This window comes from Gymnoscopelus microlampas (assembly GCF_963454915.1).
Source record: "Gymnoscopelus microlampas genome assembly, chromosome: 24".
NCBI classification, from domain to species: domain Eukaryota; kingdom Metazoa; phylum Chordata; class Actinopteri; order Myctophiformes; family Myctophidae; genus Gymnoscopelus; species Gymnoscopelus microlampas.
The window spans coordinates 22,105,652-22,122,499 of record NC_139961.1 but is presented as its reverse complement, the minus strand read 5'-3'; the positions used below and the strand labels follow the sequence as shown (position 1 = coordinate 22,122,499).

Below are 16,848 nucleotides of genomic sequence, written 5' to 3'. Positions count from 1 at the left end.
GAACCGGAAAGACGTCTCACCCCAAAATAGGTCCGTGCTAATAAAATCCTTGATACGGCATTGTTTAGCTTATTTTTTAAATGTAAATGTGCGTGCACTATCCGGAGACTATTTAGCGTCGGTATTATCCCACGGGGAAATTCTATTCCATTTAAACCGCAAAACCGGATAGGCAGAACCGGAAAGAGGATTCTTTTTTCTTTTTTTTTTTCAGTAGGCGTGGTCTAGACCGGATCATATGTTGTCTTCTGGAACGCAGACCAGGCTTTCCTCCGAGGTGGAAAGACTGGTGATGCGAGGTTAATCAAACCCAGAGCCATCCAATAGAAGGCTCTGATCAAACCCTGCGAGAACAATTAAGTCATAATTTAATGCACCTGGACTTTTTAATTACAATCATCTGCTATAACTGCCCATTAGTGATAATTGTGTGTCTGACATTTATATATTTGTTGCATTTACCTGAAAAACTGATGCAGGGTAACAATATGCTATTCATTTATTTATTTATTCAAACTGTTTGAAGCTTCTTATATCCCAATAAAAATGTATAGTTTTAAACTTCAAAAGAGGTAAAACCACTGTAATGCGATTGCGACATGGGGGCCAAGAATTAAGCTACACTTTGAAATATCACGTTTTAGAAAACGGCCTAGAAAGGACTATGCAAAACGTACGCAAACTAACTACTTCAAATAATAAACTGCAAGGACATATAGATAACGTCGTTTTAATGATAAATGATGCTGTGGTCGTCGTCGCTTACTCGCCAGTCGCGTACCAAAGCTAGTTTGCCTAGTGATGAAATTACACGATGCCTAAACAATTTCTAAGTTATAATTCTGCACTTATAATAGATGGTGTTCCAAACGTATACTACTAGATCTGTGACAAAAACCTCGTAAGTTTTTTGTTTCAAAACTTGCAGTGACTTACCTTAATATGGCTCACCGTGGCGTGCCTTGACCGAAAGAAAAATGTCTTATCCTGTGGCCAAGCTGCATTTGATGAACTTGATTGAGAGACAAACCATCTAAAAAGGCGGAGGGGTGTTGGAATGTACTGGCTGCATTTGATGAACTTGATTGAGAGCTAAACCATTTCTAAAGCCAGAGGGGTGTTGGAATGGACTGGTGGCATTTGATTAACTTGATTGCGAGACAAACTTTTAGTTAATAGGTAACTTAGCACTGCTAAGTTAGCAGATATAAATGATTACATTATAAAACCTATAATAATAAATAGGAAAACATAAATGAATAAATAGGATGAGATTAGTGACATAAGCATTACTTCGGATTTTCCCAATTATGTTAAAGCATATCTTGACAGTTTTGTTATAAAAAAAATATTGGTTTTACAAAGGCAGTGTGATTGAAGACTTGTAAACAATATTTCTACACTGTATTTTACCCAAGTAAAAAAAACAGGCCTACTTCTTCCACATACAACCACAGGACCAAATTAAAATATTTTCAATGCTTATAATTATTGACCAGTACTTCCATGAGGCATGTCTATGTTAATTGATATACTTTGTATACATAAAAAAAAAACACCACATAAATTCCAAATGCTGGTGTATTTATTCACCTCAGTGGTAGGCATTCGAACACAAACAAAGTGCAAACGTTCAAAAATGGCACTATAAAACACTTGTTTCATTCAACAAATATAAACCTCAAATACAAAACAAGTGCTTCTTATTTTAAATGTAGGCAATCCGCCTCAAGCAGCAACAACCATGAACTGTGGATAAAAGTGCTTGTTATGAACAATATTTATAAAAAAGACAAATATAAAGATGTACCGTCAATGCATCAAATTGAAAGATCTCTAAAACAACATGAAATGACATTTGGGCCTAAAAAGGCCATGTTCTTACCCTGGTTTACATTTAAATCATCCAACTGTTGAACCAACATAGAAAAGAACCGTCTTAAAACACTTGTGTATAGTCACTAAGACCAAAAAGGAGATAAAAGATCTATGAAACAAAACATGAAATGGCATTTGGGCCTAAAAAGGCCATGTTCTTACCCCGGTTTACATTTAAATCATCCAACTGTTGAACCAACATAGAAAAGAACCGTCTTAAAACACTTGTGTATAGTCACTAAGACCAAAAAGGAGATGAAAGATCTATGAAACAAAACATGAAATGGCATTTGGGCCTAAAAAGGCCATGTTCTTACCCTGGTTTACATTTAAATCATCCAACTGTTGAACCAACATAGAAAAGAACTGTAGAAAAGAACTACAAAGTTCGTATACAACACAAACACCAGTATTACCAGTAGTATTCTCAGTAGAGCCAGACTGATGCTTTATTCCCTGTAGATTTTATGTGATCCGTTGAACTTTGCATGACAGGAGGTCAAACAGGCAGTGGTACTGAAGGACTGTACCACAGGAGATGGATGAAAGGGAGGGGGGCAGGGTTGTCTTTTCTTTGAAGCTAATGATTACTTTTTTAAGGCCAACACTGTTATTAGTCTCCGTGACATCTACTTTGAGGCTGCCAATGTAAATAAAATAAAAACAAAAACAGGCTACATTTGACTGTTCTTAATCAAATAAGATGCAAGAAATTAATGTCCACTGCAGAAGGCAGATCTGGCAGCTGGTTATCAGAAAGATTGATTGACAGTTCACTGTGTCATTGGAGAGCTGAAAATGTTGAGGATAATATCACCTCTTTTGTGTCAGACCACATTTAGTACATTCTTGTTGCTGGCTTCCATTGAATCTTGTTGCTGGCTTCCATTGAATCTTGTTGCTGGCTTCCATTGAAAATTGACTTGTGAGTAGTGTGAATGCAGCATTACCTGTAATCAATGAATTAATTTCAGTGTTCAATGTTAATTCATTGATTAACCACTGAAATGCAGCACGTTGACAGTGCACAAAGTTCATATATACATAGCCACCAGTATACTAGGAGTAATTGAATCTTCTCATCCTGCTGGCCTAGACGATATCCATCACCCATACAGAGCTTGTGAGAATACTGTTGAAATCACTCCGCAGGTCTGGATAATTGTGGTATCCTATAGGTAGCTTTAAAAGGCTTCCACATGTGTGTGCTTGTGGTCTTCGTTGGAAATCAGAGGTTTCTATGAACTCTATGTGAATTGGATTTCCCATCAAGTTGGAACCTGTGCAGAATCGAAGGAAAAGCTGAAGGGTGCTCAGATCAACATCACCAAGATATCTCTTCAGGTAGCGGGCAACTACTGTCTGGGGTGGATTCATGTAATCTGGAAACTGGAGGAGTCCCTTCACACCTTTTGCTGTTGGCGTACTCTGCTGTATGACACGATGCAAGTCATCTGGTGGCAAGAGACTTGCCAAGTGCACCACAATGGGACGCCAACACTTGATTACATACATTGGTGCCTGTATCAGAGCCTTGTGTCCCATCTGTGACAGCAGTGGGATCAGATTTTCCTCTGTTGGAATTTGCTGGCAGTCATGTGAGTCAAGTGCGTCAAACAGCGTGTCACTCTCAACAGCGTTGAAGTCTTCTAAAGCCTTCTGAAGGACCTCTCTCTCCTGATCAGACACATAGTGCAAGAAGGTGTCCTTTAAGCTACTGGTGATCGTGGCGTACAGTGCTTCTTCAAGGAATGGCAGTGCAAGTTTCACTGGGAAGTAGCGGGCAATCCTCCACCCTACTACTAAGATTCTGGCAATGGCTTGCCACTCATCACACTGATAATCGTGCCTAATAAAGGGAACTTTCACATCCCCTCCCAAGGTGCACCTCTCATAGAAGTCTGTCCAAAACTCAGTTAAGCAGTCCCGAGTCACACCGCTTCCCTCTCCTTCAAGTTTTCCATTGGGGAGACGCATCTTAATGAACACCTCAGCGTCTAAAATTTCAGGAGTTTTGAAATCTTTGATCAGGTCATTAAGACAGTGGCCCCTCCTAACAATTAGTGTAACAGAAGCAGGTTCAGGTTCACCCAGTACATGGTCACTCCATGGCTCTGGACCAGGAGCAGGTTGTCGTTCGTCCAATCCCTGTTGTGACTGGACATGCCAAGGAGCAGGCCGAGGTTCCACTAGTCTCTCTTGTGGCTGTACATGCTATCAAGTAGGCTGAGGTTCCACTAGTCTCTGTTGTGGCTGGACATGCTATCGAGTAGGCTGAGGTTCCACTGGTCTTTGTTGTGGCTGCTCATTCCTAGGAGCAGGCCTAGGTTCCACTAGTATCGGTTGTGACTGGTCATACCAAGAAGGCGGCTGGGGTTCAACTGGTCTCTGTTGTGGCTGGTCATTACTAGGAGCAGGCTGAGGTTCCACTGGTCGCATGTGTGAGTCATTATACCAAGGAGCAGGTTGAGGTTCTGGCTGTAGTACAACCCATGGCAATGTGTCATCCAAGTCCACAGCTTCACTTGCCCCAGGCCCAATTATAATCTCAAAGTCATCTTCGTCATCCAGCCATTGTACCGGATTGGAAGAACCTGGCTCCCTTCCTGTGAGATCAAAGACTGGGGTTGGGGTTGAATGTAACTGCATCTGCTCTTCTTTCTCCTCTGTGGAAAGCTCATCTTTTCTCTGTTTGGTACAAAGATATAGCCTGAGTATTTTAACTTGACTGTCTTCATACAAGGGATCCACAGTGGTGCTGTAATTGATGATTCCTAATGTGACTGCAATCAATTTCAGTACTATAACAAGAGAGCTTTTTCAGTTTTTCGGACAAGCCATTTGGGAAGAACAGATTTTCAGCCATGTGCTTGATTTCCTCTACCGTTTTCTCCTTTTCGATGGTTAGGTGTCTTGTTCCTCCACCATTGATTGCCTTCACTTGTTTGTACCGATCTTCCTTTTCATCAAAATCCATCCATCCAAGCTGAAGCCTTCTCCCTGTTTTTGTTGCATTTCTATTTCCTACTAGCCCTGTGCATTAGTGTTTCTTTACAGGTCCCTCTGCCTCTTGAGGAGACAATCTAGTTTTCATCCTGAGCCTTGTGAGTATGGCCTCTGTCCGTCTCCTGGTGCCAAGTGATCTGTTGCCTTGACGGCAGAAGGCCACCGTAGCAATTTTATCTCCAGCTTTGGGGATGTACTTGGCCAGGTCACCATCCGTCATGACCGGGATTACAGATGCAGCAATCTGGGAAAAGATTTTTTATGATTTAAATGACTTTCATGACAGCTATTTGAAGTGAAGCCTGGTAGTCACATGCCCTTCATTTTAAGTGCACAATGTCCAAGACTTTAGAGTCAATAACAATAATGATTATGTGGATGTAGTCAGCTAGTTGATTGAACATTGCTTAATAACTTCAGTTCTAAGCTTGCAGTAATATGCTTTTGCTAACTCGGAGTGCAATGTGAAAGTTCAATATTGTTATTATTAGTATTTAACTTTCTGCACAGGCAAAGACGCAGACCAATTATTTTTATCCCACGGCTCAAATTAATTGTCAATGGGAAGAGAAACAATATTGATACTCAAGCTGTCAATCTCATTCTCACAAATTGCGTGGGGTGGGCGTGTTTTTTGGGGTAAAGAAACATTCATGTACGTATATGGAGTTGACATGAATGAAAGTGACTCACATTTTCATTGTCGAGCTTTTGTGTAAGCTCCTCGGCGATGTTCCTGTTCATTAAAAAGGTCCTGAGCTCAACATCCATTATTGTACTCTAGTGTGGAAACATTAAACATAGTATAAATTCCAAAAAATAATTGTCATGATTGCCAAGAAACTGTGCAGATCTGTACAGTAATGTTGCTTCAAGGAGTCCTACAATTCCAAGCATGGAATCTATGAAGTTCATGCACAAAATAGCAAAATGGAAGCCATCGGGCTAAAACGCACGTGTGAATGCATGTCTATAGTAGGCCATTTAGATAATCAGCTCTTGATAGGAACGCATGAAGTGAATGTTATTAGCTACTGCGCTGTAGTCATGTAAAGAACGATTCAGACCTAAAATGGCAGCAGGCATGCAAATAGCATGTGTGAAAGACGGTTCGGACACATATTCAATTAAAAATGCATGAGTGGTTTCTGTTGGTAGTACCTTCATCTACTTTGTGACCGCTTCCTACTTAATGTCATTTATGTGATCAATCAGGCATAGACTGCAGTGTAGACAGCCGATGTGAGGGACACTCACCGACCTGGCCTGGGAGCCAGCAGTCTGTGGGAGCCAGCAGTCTGAGCTCCTCTGCAGTCGCTGGGCCTGCAGTCATGAGCAGTCTCCTCCTCAAAGTCTCAGGAACAACACTATCCACCTATAATTGAACAAATAAACAAACACTGTTAAGGTAGGGGAAGACATATTTGTGAACGCTTCATTTATGTGATCAATCAGGCATAGACTCAGACTGCAGTGTAGACAGCGTTTGTGGGGGACATATGATGTGCAGGGACACTACCGACCTGTCTTGGAAGCCAGCAGTCTCTGCTAGCCAGCAGTCTGTGAGCTCCTCTGCAGTATCTGGGCCTGCAGTCACGAGCAGTCGTCTCCTCAAAGTCTCAGGAACAACACTATCCACCTACGATTGAACAAATAAACAAACACTGTTATAATCAGGCATAGACTGCAGTGTAGACAGCGTTTGTGGGGGACATATAATGTGTAGGGACACTACCGACCTGTCTTGGAAGCCAGCAGTCTCTGCTAGCCAGCAGTCTGTGAGCTCCTCTGCAGTATCTGGGCCTGCAGTCACGAGCAGTCGTCTCCTCAAAGTCTCAGGAACAACACTATCCACCTATAATTGAACAAATAAACAAACACTGTTAAGGTAGGGGAAGAGATATTTGTGACCGCTTCCTACTTAAAGGAGAGATCCGGACATTTGAAGTGTTATCTTTGATGTGTCGCTAATCACTCACCAACATAGAAATGGCCGTTGAGTTATTCCAGAGAATCCCCTGTCGTCCAGTCTGGCGACCAACTCCATTGGCATAATGGGAACCGTGTGTAAGAGTGAAATTCTCAGAAAGACATGACGCTGGTTGCTTGTTTCTCTCTCAGAACCTGGCGTCTGAGAGAAACAAGCAAACAGTGTCATGTCTTTCTGCACGAACGGAACATTCAGCTTGTTTGAGTATCATCAGACTCCACCGTACTAGGCGAAAAAAATAGACTTTGCATCTGTTAAAATAGGCGAATTTCACTCTCACACACGGCTCCCATTATGCCAAAGGAGGGGGTCACCAGACTGGACGACAGGGGATTCTCTGGAATAACTCAACGCCCCTTTCTATGTTGGTGAGTGATTAGCGACACATCAAAGATAACACTTAAAATGTCTGGATCTCTCCTTTAATGTCATTTATGTGATCAATCAGGCATAGACTGTAGTGTAGAAAGCCTTTTTGAGACATATAATATCTCCTTTTCGATGGTTAGGCGTCTTTGTTCCACCACCATTGATTGACATAAATTCAAAAGGCCGTAAAGTACAAAAATGCACTTTTTCATTCAACAAATATAAAAATGCTTCATTTCGTTAGAACTATGCTTAAATTGTTTTTTCTAACAGTAGGGCTAAAACCGGCAATGTCAGATACAAAAGGAAGTGCTGTAGGGAACCTCAAATACAAAACAAGTGCTTAATCTTATTTTAAATGTAGGTAATCCGCCTGAAGCAGCAACAACCATACATTAACATGTGTGGCTAAAAGTGCTTGTTATGAACAATATTCGTAAAAGACAAATATAAAGATGTACCTTCAATGCTACTTAGAGGGAATTTGGCCCTAAAAATGCCCTTTTCTTACCCTGGTTTACATTTAAATCATCTAACTGTTGACCAACATTGAAAAGAACAGTCTTAAAACACTTTTGTGTATAATCAGTAAGACCAACAAGGAAATAAAAGATATATAAAACCATGCATTACATGAATGCACTTTACACTTTCATTTCATTTTAGAAGACCAACAGTCAAATGAAAAGACACAAAATGTATGTGGAAAGAGGAATTGGTTTATACAAAAGAGGTTAGCATCCATTTTGCTGTATGAGTTGTGAGTGAATCACATACAGCAGTGCTTCTACAATAACAATAATATTGGTTGAGAACCACTGAAATACAGCACCTTGGCAGTGCAGAAAGTTCATATACAGCATACTTTGACTATTTGACTTGTCTCATCCTGCTGGCTTAGACGATATTCATCACTCATACAGAGCTTGTGAGAATACTGTTGAAATCACTCCGCAGGTCTGGATAATTGTGGTACCCTATACGTAGCTTTAAAAGGCTTCCACATGTGTGTGCTTGTGGTCTTCGTTGGAAATCAGAGGTCCATCTTAACTGTTTTTCCCATCTAATTGAAACCACTGTAGGAAAAAGCTGAAGGGTGCTCAGATCGACTTCACCAACATATCTCTACAGGTAGCAGGCAACTACTGTCTGGGGTGGAGTCATCTAATCTGGGAACTGCCTGTATGGCTTTCCTAGTGAGTTCTCGGCTGTATGACACATTGTAGCTCATCTGGTGACAACAAACTTGCCAATTGCACCACACCCGGAAGCCAACATTTGATTTACTTACATTGGTGCTTGTATAAGAGCCTTGTCCCATATGTGACGACACTGGGATTATATTGACAGTAGGAACTTGCCGGCACTCAGTTGTGGCTGGTCATTCAAAGGAAAGGCTGAGGTTACTGTTGTGGCTTGTCATATCAGGGAGCAGGGTGATGTTACTTTGGTCTCTGTGGTGGCTGGACATTACAAGGAGTACGTTGAGTTTCACCCATCTCTCGGTGGTGGCTGGATAATCATGTGAATGTTCAATGTCAAAAAGATTCAGCACCTACTCCTCTGGTTTGCTGTGCCTTTCCCTGTTGTATAATTCCTATTATCCTGCTCTATCAACGTTATCATTTTGCCATAAATACAGTTGGATGTCTCATCATCATCATCATAAGCTTTATTTAAACTCGGGAGTACAGTTGAGGGCAAGCCCTCATTTTCAATGTAGCCTCCTAACATAACATTCTATGTACCCATGTCTGTGCACCGCCAGCTCTATTGCTTCAACTAGGTAGCCTCCAATAACTTTTGGGTCGCTTCTGGTGAAGGTTGCTCTCTCAGCCATATGGAAAATACCCATCTGTGCACCCATTAATGCATATTCCATACATGCCATATGAAATTAGGTCCTTTTAGAAAAACGCAGCCTCCGGGTTAGACGTCGTCTCAGGCAAGCTTGAGAGTTTACTGGGTTGAGCAGAGAAAGGACAACAATAATTCCATGCAAAGCAAGTGACTAAATGACTTTGAGCTAAAGTAAATCTTGATTTCATGGTATCTATCCATAGCTATCAACAAGTAGGTGGCGGATGGAATGATCTGTCTATTGTGCTGCTCCAAGGAGAATGTTGTGGTTCCATTGGTCTCTGTTGTTGTTGCTGGTCATTCCAAGGAGAGGCAGGTACTGGTACCTCTTGAAACAACAATTTAGTTTTCAGCCTTGTGAGTATGGCGTCTTTCCTGCCCTTTGTGTCGAGCGATCTGTTGGTTTGCCACAGTAGCAATTTTCTCTCCAGCTTAAGAGATGTAGTTTGCCAGGTTAACATCCATCATAGCGGGGATTACAGATGCATCAACCAGGAAAACTGATAATGGGGAATATCATTAGATTTAAATGACTTTAATGAGAGCTATTTCAACTTAAGCCTGGCAGTCACATCATCTGGTTCTAAGTAGCCCATGACAAGACTTTCCAGCTAATAAGAATTTTTGTCTGGATGTCGTCAGCTTAGGGCTAGGCTATATGACTTCAAATGAATATCACGGTTATTTTAAAACTTGCGCTTAATTATTTTAAGATTTATAGTGAAAATAGCAGTGCTTGTACATAGTCTATTTTAAAAAAAATTGTGTACAATTATAATGCATCGTTGAACCCTGAGAATGATTGTCTGGATGTAGTCAGTAAGTTTAGGGCTAGGCTAAATAATTATATAAATATTATAGGCCATATAATGAATATCACAACTTTGTTAAACCATTTGTACCATTAACAAATCATTTCTTAGAATGTATGTAGTGAAAATAGCAGATTTAAAAGCTGTAGTTGAGAGGAGGTAGATTGGTAATTCCCAAAGTAATTGTATATTACAGGTTCAGTGGTTAATCATACTCGTCTGATCATTTGTTTTAATACTTTTATTGCAGTTTGTTCATATTACATTTCATGTTGACATATTTCAGATGATCTTGTAATTGTTTTGTTTTGCTTTTCTGTTCTTAAGATCTGACTGCCATTATTATTATTATAATTTTTTTTTTTAAAAGACCACAGCCCAAGCTTCTATATCGAATTGTTGCTGGGGGTCTCATCAGACCAAAACGTTTTGGTTTTACCTGAAAGTATTTTAAAAGACGCTCTTTATTTTTTGGTTGTTTATTATTTTAAATGAATGTATTAAGATTTCACTGTAAACCAGAGTAAGAACAGGGCAGTCTGTTTTTGTCAAACATTTTGAGATTTCTCTAAACTGTTAACATTTGCCAAACACTGTTCTCCACACGATTGTTGTTGGGTTTTCTTTTCGGGAGTTAGCCTAAATTAGGCGTTGTTGTGTTGGAAAAGACTGACACGCACACACGATTCAACGTCAAAACATACTCTGCCTTTTACTCAAGTCTCACACAGTACAGGTCATACTTCCTTGTCCTAAAGCGCACTCCGCGCGTAAACTCCACATCCCATAATAACCACACATCTTAAAGGAGCCTAGCCTCTATATAGGAACATACAGCAAACCCCCTGTATTACAGTGTGTTATTAGAACATAACATTTCTCCCCCCCTCAAAAAGAACCAACAGCATACCCCCCCCCAAACTGACAAGTAATCAAAATGGCAGAACAACATGACAGTATGAATAAATGTACTAGGCAAGAGTCTGTGACAAAAACTGCTAAACTAAGCATGGTAACTTGTGACATAGTCCTGCAAGGTAACAGGCCGAGCCCTGGCCCGCACCGGCCTGGGGTCCGGCACCGCAGCCTCCTGGCGTGGTGCTGCAGGGAGTGGGGCAGGGGCGGGGGGTGGAACCGGGGCCGGGGGTGGTCCCGGATCAGTGGCCATGGCGTAGGGGAATGGTAACGGGGCTTGTGCCTTGGCCGTGTGCTCAGAGAGGGGTGCTGGGACTTTCCTCAGCCTACTAGCGTGCCACCGCGAGCCGTCGTCGAGCAGGAATGTGGCGGGGCCGAGAAGGCGTCTGACCTGTCTGGGCTCGGACCAGAACGAGGCCATCTTGTTCTGTCGGTGTGGCCGTCGGGCCCTGACCCAGTCGGAGACCTGAAGGGACGGTGGCCTCGCCCTGTGCTTCTTGTCAACTCTGTCCTTTGTCTCCCGCTGTCGTGCGGCAACAGTCTCCCGGATTTGGGTCAGGGAGGGTTTGGGGAAGTTTCCATTTGGTGCTCGGAGCCTGTGCAAAGGCAGTTCCAATTCTCGGCCGAGCATCAGAAACGCTGGTGACACCAGAGTGGTGGAGTGTTGGCTTGCTCTGTAGTGCAGTAAGGTCTGGTTGAGTGCCTCTTCGAATGCACAGCCTTGGGCCAGGTGTGCACGGATTCCATTCTTCAGCGTTGCGTTGAAACGCTCTACTCCACCATTGGCCTGTGGGTGGTAAAAAGCGGTTCGGATGTGTTTGACACCCCTGCTGGCAAGAAAGTCAGAGAACTCCGCAGACGTCATCTGAGGTCCATTATCTGTCGTCACGGCCCGAGGTACCCCCCAGCGTGAAAAGAGGCCATCCAGTATCCGGATCAAGACGTGCGACGTCACTGTCCCCACCGGCACCACCTCCGGCCACTTGGAGTGGAGATCATACACGACCACCAGGAAGCGCTGGTGGTGGGGAACACCACGGCCATGGATCTCCCCACAGATGTCCAGCTGCACATGTTCCCAGGGGCGGGAAGGCCAGGGGAGCGGCTGTAGGGGAGAGGTTGACGGGGGCCCGGTCTTCCCACTGAGGAGGCATGGTGAGCAGTCCTGGACCAGATGCTCTATATCGCGGTCGATGGCTGGCCACCACACTAGCTCTCGGCACCGCTGCTTGAGTTTAACGATTCCCAAGTGACCTTCATGCGCCATCGACAGAACACGTGCACGCAGAGTGTCTGGGATAACGGTGCAGAGCCCCCTCGAGACACACGTATCTGCCCAGCAGGAGAGTTCGTCCTTTATCCTAGCAAACGGCTTGAACTCTTCAGGGATGCGAGACGGCCAGCCGTTTCTGATGTAGGTGCACAGCCTGGATAGTATTGGGTCTCTTTCTGATTCAGTTTTCAGTTCCTCCAGTGTGACTATTGGCTGTAATGGTGAATAGAGCGTTTGGATGAGGGCCGGTTCTTCATCGTATGACGGGACAGAAGGCGTTGGGGCTGTGATGGAGCGGGAAAGAAGGTCTGCCACCACGTTTTCTCTGCCTGGTGTGAAGATGAGTTCGTAATGGTACTGGCGGAGACGTTCTGCCCAACGATGAAGTCGGAGTGGCTTGTGACCCGAACCCGACGTCGAGAGTACTGTTGTGAGGGCCTGGTGGTCTGTCCTGATGGCGAAATGACGGCCATAGACATACATGTGCCATCGTTCGCATGCCCACACACAGGCCAATGCCTCACGTTCACCGACGGAGTACCTCTGCTCCGTAGGTGTCAGGGCCCGAGATGCAAAGGCGATCGGCCTCTCTGTGCCGTCATGAACCTGCGACAGGACAGCTCCAACTGCAGCAGCGGAAGCGTCGCAGGTGATGAAGGTTGGGCTGGAGAGACTGAAATGGGCAAGGACAGGAGGTGAAGTTAATTGTTTTTTCAGCACGATAAAGGACTCAGTGCACTGTGGTGACCAGTCCCAGGGCTCCTCCTTCTTCAGGAGCTGGCGGAGGGGTGCTGTCGTGTGTGAGTAGTTGGGCAGGAAACGCAAATAATAAGCGGTCATTCCCAGGAACGAGGCGACCTGTGTGGCGGAGGTCGGTTCTGGAATGCGCTGTATTGCCTCGACGTTGGAAGAGAGAGGTGCAATGCCATCTGCTGAGAGGCGGAAGCCGATGAAGTCCACCGTCGGCACTGAGAAGAGACATTTTTCGCTGTTCAGGGTCAGGTGATGTTTGGTTAGAGCCTCAAACACTCTGTGTAACCGGGCATCGTGGGTGGCTTGGTCTGGCCCATGCACCACAATGTCATCCAGGTAAACTGCTGTCCCCGGGACCCCAGCAAGAATTGTGGACATGACCTTTTGGAAGCAGCTGGGGGCAGAGCTAAGACCAAACGGCATGCGTGTGTACCTGAAGACCCCAGCATGTGTCACAAATGCTGTCAGGTCCCGGCTGGCCGGGTGAAGGGGGACTTGCAGGTAGCCCTGGCGCAAATCCAACTTTGAGAAGACTGCTGAGCCATGGAAGAGAGTGGTGAGCTCCTCAGCTGTAGGTAGAGGGTATTTGTCTGGGATGACAGCTTTGTTGACCTGTCGCAGATCCACACAGACCCGGAGACCCCCTGATTTTTTCTGTGCGACCACCAGGTTTGAGATCCATGGTGATGCATTTATTGGCTCGATGATGCCCTCTTCTAGCAGGGAGGTGAGCTCAGCAGTGACGCCCTCCCGGAAGGCTAGTGGCAGGCGCCTGAGGGGCTGAATAACCGGTGTCACGGCAGGGTCAACCAGGGGTCGATGAGTGAATGCTGTCAAGCAGCCCAGGCCGTCAAACAGCACTGGCCACTGCTGGTGAGTCGGGGACACCTGCATTATAGCCCTTCCACTATTGTCCATTAGAGAGAAGCCCAGATCAATGAAGAGATCCAGGCCAAGGAGGTTAGTTCCCCGCTGTGCCACATGAAAGGGGAAGGAGGGAAGGTGCGTCGTACCGTAGCGGACAGGCAGGTCAAGGGTGCCCACGATCTCAATGGCAGAATTTGCATACCCCCGCAAGCTTGTGGATGGGGGTCCTAGTGGCATGTGGGAAAAGAATTTCCTGTATGTGGTCAGATTGAGGAGCGACGCTGCAGCCGCAGTATCCAGGATGAGTGGCACGCTAACCTCCCCCAGCTGCACTGTGCAGGTCTTGAATGATACTCGTGTAGAACGTATATTACTAATTTCTGTGTATCCAGAACCAGACTGGGGAAACCTGTGCTGCTGTGCCACATTGGTTGGAGCTGAACGACAGACTTTAGCAAAATGATTTAGTTTAGAACATTTTCTGCAAGCCTGTCCACGAGCAGGGCACTGTGATGCCCTTGTTGCATGGGAATTAGATCCACAGTTGCTGCAATTGCCCCTGGGGCCCACACTGGGGCGCTGTCTACTCATTTGCTGCACAGCCAGGCTGTCGTCAGTGGGCGGGGCAAATTGTGATGACGCGTCTGTGTGCTGCAGCTGTTGTGCTAGCGTTGTGTGTTGTGCTGCAGGGCTGGCTAGCAGAGCAGAGCATTCTAGGGCAGATTCCACTTGCAACGCTATTTTGATCGCGTCAGTCAATGATAAGTCGTCAGATTCCATTAATAGTTTCTCTCGTGTCTTGTCACATGATGTTCCTTCGATCAGTTGGTCTCTGATCATTTGGTCATGCAACGCTCCATATTCACAGGCTCGTGCTAGCTCACGTAGATCAGCCACAAAAGTCTGTGTAGACTCACCGGGTCGTTGGTGACGCTTCCTGAGCCTGTACCGCCGTATCAAGACTCGTTGTTTTCCAGAGAAATGATCCGTCAGCAGCTTGACTGTATCAGCAAAAGTTGTAGCTGTCCCGAGCGCTCCAAGGACTCGCTGGCCCTCGGTACCGAGACAGTGGACGAGGAGAGCCGTCTTTCGTTTGTCTGGGAGCTGCTCGTCGGAGAATCCCAACGCATCAATATAGGCATTAAAACCTGTAAGCCAACGTGTCCATGGCACTGCAGGGTCCCCGGGCACCGCGAGAAACACTTCGGGTGGGGGAAGGCTAAATCCAGCCATCCTTGTCGCCAAATGTTGTGTTGGAAAAGACTGACACGCACACACGATTCAACGTCAAAACATACTCTGCCTTTTACTCAAGTCTCACACAGTACAGGTCATACTTCCTTGTCCTAAAGCGCACTCCGCGCGTAAACTCCACATCCCATAATAACCACACATCTTAAAGGAGCCTAGCCTCTATATAGGAACATACAGCAAACCCCCTGTATTACAGTGTGTTATTAGAACATAACAGGCGTATTAAAAGAAAGCTCTTTATTTGTATGTATCTCTGTACTGTTTTCTCTTTCATGTCGATTGTGGAAAAAACTATGGAGTGTTCTTTGGTATTTTATTTTTTCTGTGTGTATATGTGTCATGGAAGTATTTGACTATTACATTAAATTTGAACATTGAAGCATATCAAGTGAAATGTATCTGTCATTAATGGGAAATATTGAATGTCCATATACAGGTTGTCTCCTAAAAAGGTACATTGGTTGGAATCACATTCAGAAAGTAGCATCCGGAACAGTGTTGGAACCTGGAATGTTTTTACTGAGTCCAAATGGTTAACAATGAAGAAATACTTGTTAAAAGTGAAGTTCATTATTAACATTATCAGAAAGTAGCATCCGGACCAGTGGTGGAACCTGGAATGTTTTTACTGAGTCCAAATGGTTAACAATGAAGAAATACTTGTTAAAAGTTAAGTTCATTATTAACATTATTCTGCTCAAATATTTGTGGGTGGATAATATCACACTTATGAATAAAGTCAAATTGATGTGGAGTAAAACATGTTAAGCTATTGTATAGTGGAATTGGATGGAAAAATGGAAACCCTAAAGTATATGAATGAATGTCTTTATTGCAGACTATTGGTCCATAGATGCATACAAATACATACTACAACAATGAACATGAATAAAAAAGTCCTTTACACAATAAATTGGGACAGTTATAAATACAAGCAGTTAAGCCAATGTCTCCTGAGACTAGAGGAGTATCTGATGCTACTCTTCACAGGGTTATTTATATGACGATGCTATTCTCAGACTCATCCAAACGGCACATGAATCTGTGCATTAGATTCCTAAGAAAACTTGGAGAGTATTGACTCTTGCAGCCACAAACATTTCTCTTGCCCTGCACCATCTATTCCTTTTGGTTCCGGTACCTCTATAGGCATGCTTGAGAACATACAAAACATTTAGGATGTATACATGTATTGTAAAGCCAGAATTTTCAAATGTGCCCAATATTGCTGCCAGGAGCTTAAATGGCTTTATGATGCTGTTCAACCTAGAAAGGTGGTTTTGTTGTCTAACTCTAGGTTTTAGGGTTCACGGAATGTGGATGAATCAGTGAAATTACCATCAGTTAATTAAAGAATAAAATCAAAGATGGTGTTCATCCCACGGTGATGTTCCATTGTACTAAATGTTAAAAACAAATTGTATTGCAGTTGTGTGAGGGAATCTGTGGATTTACGGTGGTTTATATGGGGACCGGAGGGGGGTGTCATAGGGGTAGAATCTATTTCTAACGTTTTCACTTGCCAGTCAGTCTTAGGCCGTTGTGCTAAAGGTCAGGTCAAGGTCTCTCTCACACCACCTCGTCCAACCAGGAGTCCAAGCAGGCAGCAGATATGGTCACTGGTTTACATGTACTGTACAGTATTCACCTCACAATTGACATTCCAGCATACCTGCAAGGTTGACATGCTGGAATCAGCCAGAACAGCTCTATAATGAAATTGTGCCAGGCATTTAGTGGCCATTTTCTTACACACTTGCACTATATTCTGTTTATTGAATTTCAGAATACATTTCCTTTAGAATCGATGTATGTAAACATGGTTTTAAATCTTTAGGTAATATACAAAGGAAACATATGTGTTAAATGAA

General features: G+C 44.0%; 1 long non-coding RNA gene across 1 annotated transcript; it reads right to left on the bottom strand.

The window, feature by feature from the left end:
• Positions 1 to 6,207: 6,207 nt before the first annotated feature.
• Positions 6,208 to 6,741, bottom strand: LOC311040797. The gene is made up of 3 exons (XR_014600320.1): positions 6,624 to 6,741; positions 6,408 to 6,523; positions 6,208 to 6,259 (listed from the first exon to the last, which is right to left on the bottom strand). It is a non-coding gene; the product is annotated as an uncharacterized lncRNA (long non-coding RNA).
• Between the last annotated feature and the right edge of the window lie 10,107 nt (positions 6,742 to 16,848).